The sequence below is a fragment of the Pinus tabuliformis genome, chromosome 8, assembly GCF_031772625.1.
Source record: "Pinus tabuliformis cultivar Carrire ecotype Pingquan chromosome 8, CPIR1, whole genome shotgun sequence".
Classification (NCBI taxonomy): domain Eukaryota; kingdom Viridiplantae; phylum Streptophyta; class Pinopsida; order Pinales; family Pinaceae; genus Pinus; species Pinus tabuliformis.
In genome coordinates this window covers 561502516-561515123 of record NC_142294.1, presented here as the reverse complement: position 1 = coordinate 561515123, position 12608 = coordinate 561502516, and positions in this window count along the sequence as shown.

Here is a 12608-nt window from a genome sequence, read left to right as displayed (position 1 = left end):
CCATGAGTCAGAATTTTGCTTCAGTAATGCAGCAAGAATTTGAAATGTCCTTTCTTGGTGAGCTTACCTATTTTCTTGGTCTACAAGTTCAACAAAATAAAGATGGTATTTTTCTGTCACAAACCAAATATCTCAAACAGATCTTGAAAAAGTACGACATGGAAGATTCTAAACCAGTATGTACCCCAATGGTAATAGGATGCCGTCGCAACTCAAATGATGAATCAACAGCGGTACATCAACCAACTTACAGATCCATGATTGGCATTCTGCTTTATCTAACAGGTACCCGACCTGACATCATGCATGCAGTAGGAATAGTTGGAAGATTCCAAACAAATCCAAAGGAATCACACCTTTAGGCAGTCAAAAGGATTTTCAAATATCTTTAAGGAACACAGAACCTTGGTTTATGATCTCCTAGAGATACAGATCTTACACTTCATGCATATACAAATGCAGATTGGGCAGGAAGTATTGATGACAGAAAAAGCACTAGTGGTGATGCATTCTATATGGGTTCCAGGTTAGTGTCTTGGTTCAGCAAGAAACAAAGTTCAATTGCATTATCTACAGCTGAAGCAGAATACGTGGTTGCTGCATCTCACTGGACACAACTACTTTGGATGATGCAAACCTTGCAAGACATTCAGATCACATGCACTCCACCCATCTCCATTCTATGTGATAATACAAGTGCCATCAGTATTTCAAACAATCTAGTCATGCACTTCAAGACCAAGCACATACCCATCAAATATCATTTTCTACGTGAACAAGTGCTTGAACAAAAGGTCAAATTGGAGTATGTTCCCTCCAAAGAACAGGTCGCTGATATATTCACTAAACCACTGCCCAGAGAGACATTTGAATATCTCAGACAAAAGCTGGGAGTAGTTGCTGCATCATCCTGTTGTTAAAATCCAATTTTTTGAGAAAGGTTGTTATACGCGAGTTTCATAAAGTGTAGTCGCATACATACGTTGGTTTCTGTGGGCACAGTCGCGTATATGTTGGTTTGAGGAAAAGCAGTGGGCCAGACTCAGGAGAAAGCTATATGATATGGTTCATTGAATTATCTGCTCTGTTTGTTACAATCCGCTAATGACATGTGGAAATAGGTTGGTTCTCATAAGTTGTTGATAACTTGATGTATATCTGATTGATGATGATGCTTTGATAATTCTTCTGATATATGCAATGATCAGATCTGACAGTGAACATTTGACACAGGTTCAGGGGGAGCATATGCTTCTAATAATGCATTGTTGGCATTATAATGGAAGATCTTGGTACAGATCCACATAGTTGTTTTGATTCAGGTGATTCTTTTTGATGGACATATACAAGTTGATGGTTTGGATGCTGTTCACAGATGCTTATGGAGCAGATCATACATGGTGTATGTTAGTTGCTGATGGCTATCATGATCTTGTTTAGATTTTTAGTCTCTGTTATAAATATTATATATATCATTCAATGTAAAGGTCATATCAAGACCCATGATGTAATAATTTGTCTCTGTCTGTTGTAGTCTTTTGATGAGTCCCTTTTGGTCATATGATGTAATTTGTACATCCACTATGCATGGGAAGGATGATGTAATAATTGTTATATTGTAGTCATGTATAAACAATTGGTATATCCCGACTTGGTTGGGAGAATGGATGTATGTATGAGTCTTTGGTGATAGGGAGGTCAAATTCACTCAGTTGAGTTATAGAAGTCATGTCATTTTTGCTTTAAAGTATTTGCAGACTCTGCATGTGCTTAGGGGGAGCAAGGATGATACAGTACATCTCAGCGTGAACAAAGGAGAATTCAACATGTGCCTAGGAGGAGCATGATCAATATTCAGCTATTGAAAGTCATCTTGTTTTATTGCTGGAAAATCTCTGTTTTGGCTGTTTGTTGATTGGCACGAGTTTCGAGGCAGGGTGCAAGCACAAAAATCGAGATAAGTTGTAATTTGTGGTTGTTGGAATTTTTACTATGTATTTCAGTTTCTTTGTAAATGCATTTTCAGAAATAAAAAAGAGCTCTCAAACTGGTTTTCCCCAAGAGTTGTAGGGGGTTTTTCCAAGGTCACATTGACTAAAAATCACTGTGTTATTTTCTGTGTGGTTGTTATAATTTCGCTGTGTTTTATTTCTGCAATTTCAGCAGTTGTGAAATCTCTAAATTTGTGTTTTCAGAAAATATTGTCATTTCCAGATTTTAGAATTTTATCATGCTTGGATTTAAAACTAAATGCATGGAGTGATAAGAAAAACTGATAACCAGAGTGGGGGTTGAATTTCTTCATGGTATCGGAGCTTGGTTGCTGAAAAGTGAAGTTTGGGACAACAAAGTGAAAATTACAGCAAAATGATTTTTGCACAGAAAACATAAACCTTTACTACAGATTTGAAAATTTCAATATGGTAAGATAGTGAAACATGTCTTTGGGTTTGAGAGTTGAAGACAGGTTGGATGGGCAGAACAACTACAATGCATAGGAGGAGAGAATCCAGAGCATCTTTGAGGAAGAAGAAGTCTTGGGCATTATGGTAAATACCACACAGAACCCAGTAGTAATACCTGCAGACCTTGTATAGTTTGCTGAGTTTAACAAAAAGAATGCTAAGGAAAAAAGATTGATTCTGGAAGGAATTAAAGACCATGTCATTCCTCATGTGAGAGGAAAGACTTATGCACATGAGATGTGGACAACCTTGACCAGTCTTTATCAGAGTTGAAATGAAAACAAAAAAATGTTTCTAAAGGAAAAACTGAAGGCCATTAAAATGGCTAAGACTGACAGTACTAAAACATACCTCACAAAGATCACTTCAGTGAGAGATGAGTTGGCAGTCGTGGTGAGATCATTGCACCCACTGAGTTGGTGAAGATTGCTTTGAATGGTCTTCTCAAGACTCGGGAGAATTTTGTGGATGGCATTGTTGCACGAGAAAACCTTCCCGATTGGGAGAGGTTGTGGGATGATTGCGTTCAGAATGAGATCAGAAAGAACCATCTTGGGGCAGCCAAACAGGTGGAGGAGGATGACAATGTGGCATTGTTAGCAAGAGGCAAGAAGGGTAGAGCAAAGAAGCAAGCTTCCAACAGTGGAGGCAAAGGCAAAGGTAAAGGCGAGCAACAGAACAAGGAGAAGGACTATTCCAAAGTCAAACGTTGGAATTGTCAAAAGTTGGGACACTATGCTGTTGTGTGTCCGGAGAAGAATAACAAGAAAGGGAAAGACAAACCCATGGCAGCTTATGCATAGATAGAGAGTTTCTCAGAGAGTTTTGATCGGGAGTTTGGGTTCATAGTTTGTGAGGCCACTAGTGCAGGATCACCTGCCATATAGGTTTAGAGGGAGTGTGCGTTCCCCACAACTAGCAGAGTGTCTTATAGCATTTGGTATGTTGACAGTGGCGCTTCCCGCCACATGACAGGAGTCAGAGAGTACTTCTCAGAGCTTTCAGAGGGTGATACTGATATGGAGGTAGTACTTGGTGATGATAGCATTGTTAGAGCAGTCGGTGTGGGGACATTGACATTTGATAGGGGACCCAAACCTCCCTTGAAAGTGTCAAATTTTCTATGTGCCTGGAATGAAGAAGAACTTGATATCCGTCTCAACACTTGAGGACAGAGGGCATGATGTGTTGTTCAGGAGAGGGCATGTGCTTATATATCCTAGGGGAACTCCAGCTTCTTCAGCTAGAGAGATTGGTGTGCACCATGCCAAGGTGTACAAGTTCTCATTCTAGCCCCTGATGGCATCGAGTAGTAGCACCCGAGACAAGACCGACAATAGATCTAGCAGTTCAGAGTTGTGTGAGATTTGGTACCGCAGGATGGGGCACATTTATCATGGGGCCTTGAGCACATTGCGGGAGATCACCACTGGTGTGCCAGATTTCAGTTCTGATCACCTTGATGTGTGCAGAGGATGTGCTGTGGAGAAGTTTGCCAGATCCCCTTTTCCCAGCAGTGACAACAGAGCGATCGGGATCCTTGACTTGATTCATACCGATGTGAGTGGCCGGATGTCTCATGTATCCGTGAGTGGCTATGAGAACTATGTTTTATTCATTGATGACCACTTCAGGAAGACCTAGATTTATTTCTTGAAGACCAAGAGTGAGCTCTTCAAGCAGTTTCAAGAGTTCAAAGCTCTTGTGGAGACCCAGACAGGTAGGAAGATCAAGGTCCTCAGGTCGGACAATGGAGGGGAGTATATCCTTGGTGAGTTTGTTGATTTTTGTGTTGAGGCAGGCATTAGGAGGGAGTTCACAATGCCTTACAAACCCCAACAGAATGGGTTGCAGAGAGGAAGAATAGATCCATTGCAGGTGCTGCCAAAGCCATGCTTCATGATCAGGGGCTAACTTTTTTTGTGGGCTGAGGCCTGCAACATTGCTGTGTACTTGCAGAAAAGGAGTCCACATCATGCGTTGGGGACTGTGACTCCGGAGGAGGCTTTTTCTGGGAAGAAGCCTGATGTTGGGCACTTTTGTATCTTTGGGTGCCTTGCATATTCCTATGTCCCCAAGGAGAACAGGGCCAAGCTAGAGCCCACTGCAGACAAGGGCATATTTGTGGGTTATAGCAAGACCTCGAAAGCTTATCAGATTTACATTCCTGCGCAGAGGAAAGTGGTTGTCAGGCGGGATGTGAAGTTCGAGGAGGAGAGAGGTTACAGGAGGTCACGGAAGTTAGAGTATCCAGAGTCACCAGACCCTCAGAAGCAGCTGAGTCAGGCACAGGGATCCAGTGGTCAGGGATTAGGAGGTACATCGATTACAATGTCAGGTCCATCAGTGAGCAATGGCTCTCAAAGTCAGGTGGGTGGTTCTTTGGGCAGCATGCAGGGCAGTCCATAGAGCAGTTCATGGGGTAGTCCACTAATGGACAGTTCACATTGTACTTCAACATCTATAGGCACAGATTCAGGCATGAGGTCAGTTGGTAGGCCTTTAGGAGTTCAAGCTTCTGATGATGATGAGTATTCTTTCACTCTGGTGGGAGAAGTATGCTTAGGGAAGAGGAAGCCCAATTGGCTTCAAGATACCTTGCGCGAGGCCACATCAGTTGCTGGGCCAAGGAGGCAGGTTAGAGAGAGTAAACCACCTGAGCGGTTCTGTAGTTACATGGCATTTGTAACAAGCATTGTTGACTCTGAGACTTCTAGTTATGAGGAGGCAACCAACTAGCAGGTCTGGAGAGAGGCCATGATGGAGGAGTATTCTTCTATTATGAAGAACTATGTTTGGGAGGTAGTGGCGAGGCTTGAAGGTAAATCAGCTGTTACTTCCAGATGGCTCTACAAGATAAAGCATGCTGCAGATGGCAGCATCGAGAAGTTCAAAGCTCGATTTGTGGCGAGAGGGTTCTCACAGGTAGAGGGAGTTGACTGAGGAGACCTTCGCCCCCGTAGCTCGGTATACATCTATTCGCTCTATTATATCAATTGCAGCAGAGATGGGTTGGAAGATCCACCAGATGGATGTGAAGACCACATTTCCCAATGGCTTCATTCAGGAGGAGGTTTATATTGAGCAGTCGCAGGGCTTTGAGGTGCATGGGAAGGAGTCCCATGTATGCAGATTGAAAAGGCTTATGGCCTGAAGCAAGCTCCTTGAGCTTGGTATTCTAGGATTGATACATACTTGCAGCAGTTGGATTTCACAAAGAGTGAGGTTGATTTGAACCTATACTTCATTGTCGTGGGTGAAGAGCCTCTCATTCTGGTGTTGTATGTTGATGACTTGATCATCACTGGTGTAGAGAGACTCATTGAGGGCTGTAAGAGAGATCTTGCTTCAGAGTTTGACATGAAGGATATCGGCCTGATGCATTATTTCCTGGGATTGGAGGTGTGGTAGGAGGGGCATTTTTTCCTGGGACAAGGGAAGTACATTGTGGATATTCTTAGCAGATTTCACATGGAGGACTGTAAATCCATGTCTACACCTATGATCACTAATTGGAAGAAGCTTCACGCTTCTGATTCCAAGTTGGTGGATCCTACTCTACACATATAACTAATTGGTTGTTTGATGTATTTGGTCAACACTTGACCGGATATATGTTTTGTAGTTAACACTATGAGTTAGTTCATGTGTGAGCCCAGGAGAGTGCACTAGGTGGCTGCAAAAAACATTCTTCGTTACTTGTAGGTGACTGTGGATTTTGGTCTGGATTATAGACAGGGTGACGTAGTGAGACTGGCAGGGTACATGGATTCAGATTGGGCAGGTTGTGCTTCAAATAGGAAGAGTACTTCCGGGCGCTGTTTTGGGTTGGGTTCGGCAATTGTGTCGTGGATCAGCCGGAAACAACAGTCAGTTGCATTGAGCTCTGCTGAGGTAGAGTATATGGCTGCAAGTTTGGCTAGTTGTGAGGCCATATGGCTTCGCAAGATGTTGTTTGGTCTATTTGGTCAGGCATTGAGACCTTTAGTAATTTACTGTGATAATCAGAGTTGGATAACACTCACGGAGAATCCGGTTTTTCATGACAGGTCAAAGCATATTGAGATCAAGTATCACTTCATTAGAGACTATGTCCAAAAGGGAGTTGTCACACGTGAGTATATTGTTGATTTGAGATAGCATCAAATGTGCTCTAGCCACGAAATTTGGTGGAAAGGTTGGGGCACATGAGATTTCCAATACCCAGAAAGGTTTTGGGCAGATTCTAAACAGATCAGGAGATATTAAAATAATTAATATTTTTAATGGAGTCCCTAAGTCTAAACTTAGGGAAGATAAAATATCAATGTGTATTAATATGAATCTGTGTTAAAATGGTCCAAAAGACATGGATCAAGCCAGATCTAATCTTAGCCTTTGATTAGGGACTTAGTCTCGATCGTTGATATGTCAACATGAAAAGTATAAGAGGAGGCTTGAGGGTCACTCGGAGAACACACTAGAGTGACCAGTCATTCTATTTTCTAGAGCGGGGTTAGCTAAGAGAGATAGAATCAGTGATCGGGAGAGCAGCTGAGGGGCATTGAGTACAGAGAGACAGAGAGGTAGAGATAGTGCCGGGAGAGCAGCCAAAGAGAGATGCAGGAGCAGCTAGTGCTCATGCAGGGCCACACAGAGGTAGCTAAGTGTTGTGCAGAGCACCAGAGGGGCCAGCGTAGCTGACGCAGAGGCTCAGAGAGCTGACGTAGGGCCTCCTGGGGCTGACGTAGAGGCTCAGAGAGCTGACGTAGGGCCTCCTGGGGCTGACGCAGGCTAGGATAGGCTGACACAGGGCCAACGTTGGGCTAGGAGAGGCTGACACAGTCTAGATTGTGCAGACGGTGGGGTTTCTGGGGCAGATTGGTGCTAAGCAGTTGCTGGAAGGATTATCTGGGGTTTCTGCTAGTGGATTTGTCAGAAACTGAGAGGTATTTATCAAGGAAATTCTGTGTTGGGTAGGCTAGTTTCAACACCGAGATTGTACTTTGATATTGCTTAATAAGAAAACCCTCAGATAGCTGCACCAGTTTTCCCGCATTGGGTTTTTTTCTGGGGACATTAGTCCAAAAATAATGGTGTCATATGGCGTTTTTGTTTCTGTTTCTTTTAGTCGTTGATCTCTAATATGTTGAGTATGCACTAGTGTTTATTTTCAGTATTTACATTGTAAATAACTTGTCAAGGAAAATAACAAGTAGGTAGAAATAAATCAAATAAAGTGCATGGAGGGTTTCCAACTAAGTAACTTAGAAACTTCAACATGGTATCAGAGCGTGATTGCAGATCACAGGAGGACTAAAAGACATTAGTTGAGCGGAGCAATAGCAGTAGAAAACAACTATCCTGAGGTGACAAAAGCTGTTTCTAGCAGTGTAGAAGCCAAGGAAGTGTGACGCAGAGCCAGCCAGAGCCACACAGAAGAAGCCGGGAATTGCGCAGAGCCTTAGAAAGGCCAGCGTTGCTGACGTAGAGGGCCAGAGGGCTGACGTAGGGCATCCCGGGGTTGACGCAGACCCATCCGGGGTGAGGCAGAGCCAGTGTGAGGCAGAGAGAGGTTGACGTAGTTCACAGAGAGGCAGTTGCTGATGTCTAGAAGGCTGCAGGAATATTGCAGAGTAGAGCTGGTGAGGTACTGTAGTCAGAATAGTTCCTAATAGAGCAGGGCGAGAGGAGTTGTTACCGAGGGTTTCTAGCCGAGGAACCCAGATCAACAGTGCAGTTGCACAAGACGATCAGAGTAGGGGGCATCTCGACAAGCGGCAGAAGGATTTCCAAGAGGGAAATCAAGACACAGAGAGAGTCCAGAAGAGAACTTCCAGGGGGGAAGTAGAGGAGCATCATGGAACTACATGGGGTAAGAGACCAGGATAGACTGGACGGAGCATCAAACTTCGCAGTCTGGAAGGCCAGAATCTTATCCGTGCTTGACAGGAATCGTGTCAAGAACTTCGCCCCGAAGGTAATAGCTGTCCCAGTCGACCCCAGTGATAATGACAGGTACGAGGAGGCGATGGTGAGGCTAAGTGCATTATCCTTGATGGGGTCAATGATCATGCGGTACCACATATAGCTGAGAAGGAAACAACACTTGAGATGTGGGAGGCTCTCAAGAAGCTGTACCAACATACTTTTGTGCATAGAAGAATGCTGCTTGAGAATCAAATGAGGTCGTATCAGATGAAGAAGGGACAATCGATTGACATCTTCCTCGGAGGACTGAGTGAGATTCGAGACTAGTTGACTACTATAGGAGCGACACTAGATCAGGAGCTAATGGTGAGGACAACCCTGAATGCTGTCTCCGAAGACTAGGAAGTATTTGTCCAGAGTATACTAGGCAGAGGGACACTTCCACCTTGGGACGAGATGTGGGCATCTCTTCGCCGGAAGAGATCAGACGATAGTCGAAGACAGGTAGCAGCAGCAAGGGGATCAAAGTCAAACAGGAGGAGGAAGATGTGGCCCTAGCATCTGAGGGAAAGCAGGAGAAGCAGAAGAAGAAGGATCTCTCTAAGATCAAGTGCTTCCACTGTGGGGAGCTGGGTCATTATGCGACCCAGTGTCCAAGGAAGAGGAGTAAGGAAGAGTCTTCCGAGAGTAAGGCAATGCCAACAAGGGCAGAGAAGGAAGTTTTGACAGACGATGACTGTGCCATGAGTGCACCCGCACCACTTGAGGGAAAGTGGGGAGACATCGAGCTGTAGTTAGGTGGACTACAGGCGATGAGGGGCAGGATCCTTGAGGTACCCAGCCTCATGGATTAGGCCTTGCTACGAGAGCCCCGATGAGGAGTAGCAGGATTGGCTGATGTGCATAGAGATGGATGCAAAAGGAGCGACAGAGAGAGCTACAGTGCAGGAGTCCCGAGACAGCACGAGGCTAGCAAGCTGCAGCAGTGCGAGAGGCACAGGAGTGTTGCACCAGTGCAGGATGGTACAGAGAGGTGTGCAACGGTGTGAGATGCAAGGAGTTGTTGCAGAAGCGCAAAGGTCAGAGAGGGAGCACTTTTCAGCGGCAGAGGGCGTTTCAACATTAGTGGGTGTCTCTAGCCCAACAGGGAGGTTAGATTGGGAGATGAGTTACTTCTCAATAACTGAGTTGTAGTGCAGCAGTGGGCAGCATGATTCAGCATGATAAGAGGAGGTGCAATGTGGATGCAGTGTTGGGAGAAAGGACTAGAAACAACATGGATGCAGTGGGAGCTGTCGTACAGATGAGCAGTGGCAGTGGCATAACCATGTGCAACAGTACAGGATGCAGCATTGCAAAGGATGTTGGACAGTAAGGCCTAGCATCAGCACAAGTACCGATGCCGGATGATCAAAGTAATACTTAGTGAGGAGTATTGTTAGAGCACAATCCTCGCTAAGAGGGAGTATTGATTTGAGGTAGCATCGGATGTGCTCTAGCCACAAAATTTGGTGGAGAGGTTGGGGCACATGAGATCTCCAATACCCAGAAAGAGTTTGGGCAGATTCTAAATGGATCAGGAGATATTAAAATAATTAATATTTTTAATGGAGTCCCTAAGTCTAAACTTAGGGAAGATAAAATATTAATGTGTATTAATATGAATCTGTGTTAGAATGGTCCAAAAGACATGGATCAAGCCAGATCTAATCTTAGCCATTGATTAGTGATTGAGTCTCGACCATTGATATGTCAATAGAAAAAGTATAAGAGGAGGCTTGAGGATCACTTGGAGAACACATCAGAGTGATCAGTCATTCTATTCTCTAGAGCGGGGTTTGCTAAGAGAGATAGAATCAGTGATCAGGAGAGCAGTTGAGGGGCATTGAGTATAGAGAGACAAAGAGGCAGAGATAGTGTCGGGAGAGCAGCAGAGCAGCCAGAAAGAAACACGGGAGCACAGAGGCAGCTAAGTGTTACGCAGAGCACCAGAGGGGTCAGCGTAGCTGATGCAGAGGCTCAAAGAACTGACTCAGGGCCTCCTGGGGTTGACGCAGGGCCAACACTGGGCTAGGAGAGGCTGACACAGTCTAGATTGGGCAGACACTGGGGTTTCTGGGGCAAATTAGTGTTGAGTAGCTGCCGGAAGGATTATCCGGGGTTTCAGCCAGTAGATTTGTTAGAAACCGTGAGGTATTACTACCAAGGAAATTCTCTGTTGGGTAGGCCAGTTTCGACACCCAAATTGTACTCTGATATTGCTTAATAAGAAAACTCTTAGATAGCTGCACTGGTTTTCCCGCATTGGGTTTTTTCCGGGAACATTAATCTAAAAATAATGGTGTCATATGGTGTGTTTGTTTCTGTTTCTTTTAGTTGCTGATTTGTAATATGTTGAGCATGCATTAGTGATTATTTTCAGTATTTACATTGTAAATAACTTGTTAAGGAAAATAACAAGTAGGTAGAAATAAATCAAATAAAGTGCATGGAGGGTTTCTAACTAAGTAAACATAGAAACTTCAACATACATTTCCACAAATGAGCAGGTAGCGGACATTTTCACCAAAGCCTTACCACGGGCAAGCATGTCTACTTCAGAGACAAGATGGGAGTGGTGAGGAACACTTTCCTCGGTAAGAGGGAGAGTTAAAATTTTGGTATTAGAGGACAAGTGGTTCCTTAAGGCTTTGATCTTTGGCCTAGGGAAAAGTGTCCAAATTTATTTTTTTCTTTTCTCCTAAAGTGACTTTATAAGTGGTAATGTTACATTCTAATATAAAAGCGACTTTATAAGCGGTAAAGTTACATTCTAATTTAACGGTGACTTTATTAAAGTCAATGAAGAATTAGAAAGTGAAAAAGTGACTATGGAAATAAGAGGCTAAGTGGGTCTTTATTTAAGTGGGTGAGTTAAAAAATAGAAAGTGAGAATTAAATACACATTTTTTCTCATCCCTAGATCTGAATGAATCTCAGCCATTAGATCTTAGGGTAAACCAAGAGGTCATGTAGAGAGTAAAAGGAGAAGAGAAGAAGAAAAGATCATTCATTCTTTCATGAGCATTTGAGAGAAAGAGAAGAGAGAACAAGGAGAAAATTTCTGAGCAGTGAGGAAGTGAAGGAGAGCAGCAAGAAGACATTTTAGCAAATCTGGGTAGCATCATTTATTGGCACGCATCCCAAGGCAAAACTGTACAACAGGAGAAAGGCACAAATATCAAGGAAGAGGACAACACAAAAATCGAGGAAGAGGGACAGCAGCAAGGGCACGAATTTTGAGGCAGATTTGGGCACGAACTTCTCACTTCAGAAAATTGATCTCTTGATCTCTTGGTGTGTTTTCCAAATGACCCTCAAGCCCCTTCTTATATCTTTCCGTTGGACAACCAATGACCTAGATTAACTCCTAATCAAAGGCTCAGATCATTTTGGCTTTATTTCTGTCTTCTTCTTAAAGTTACACCCACAATTAGATTAATACCCATTAATATTTTTAATTTCCTAACTTTAGACTTAGGGTCCCATTAAAAGATATTAATTATTTTAATAAAATTTTCTCTGGGTGGATTTTCCCAAAATGCTTTTTGGGTTCTTTGGAATAAATGTGTCCAAGCCTCCTTGCAAAATTTGAGGCGTAGATCACATCCGATGCTACCCCAAATCAACACTCCCTCTTAGTGAAAAATGTGCTGTGGCAATATACTACTGCTGCATATTGCTCTGACTCTGAAGCATCGTCCTCTGCGCTGCTAATGTTTGACATGCTGCCCACTAACTCCTGCGTTGCTGATGTCTGACATGCTGTCCATCAACTACTGCGTCGCTGCTGCTGACACTGCCAACACTGCATCTGTACTACAACTCTCTCTCAAGTGTTGCATCTGTGCTGCTGCTAGCACTGCCACTGCCAACTGCCACTGCATTGCAAACTGTTGTTTATAGCAATGGAAAAACATCCAAAATTACTGAACTAACTGTGTTCAGTATGATACCACGTGAATGCTGCTAATCTCTGCACTGATTTTCGGAATATACTGCTTGTTGCTGACCTTTGCTCTGTGCCATCTGCACTGTTGTCAACTCTGCTCTGCACTCCTAAGTCTCTGGCGCTTCTAGCCACTACAATTGTGTCTTCGACACTCCTTGGTACCATCCGACACTAGTCCATCTTGCTACTATTGATCTAGGTTTCCGTAGCAAGGTATTGATCCGAGAGGTGGACTCCTCAAA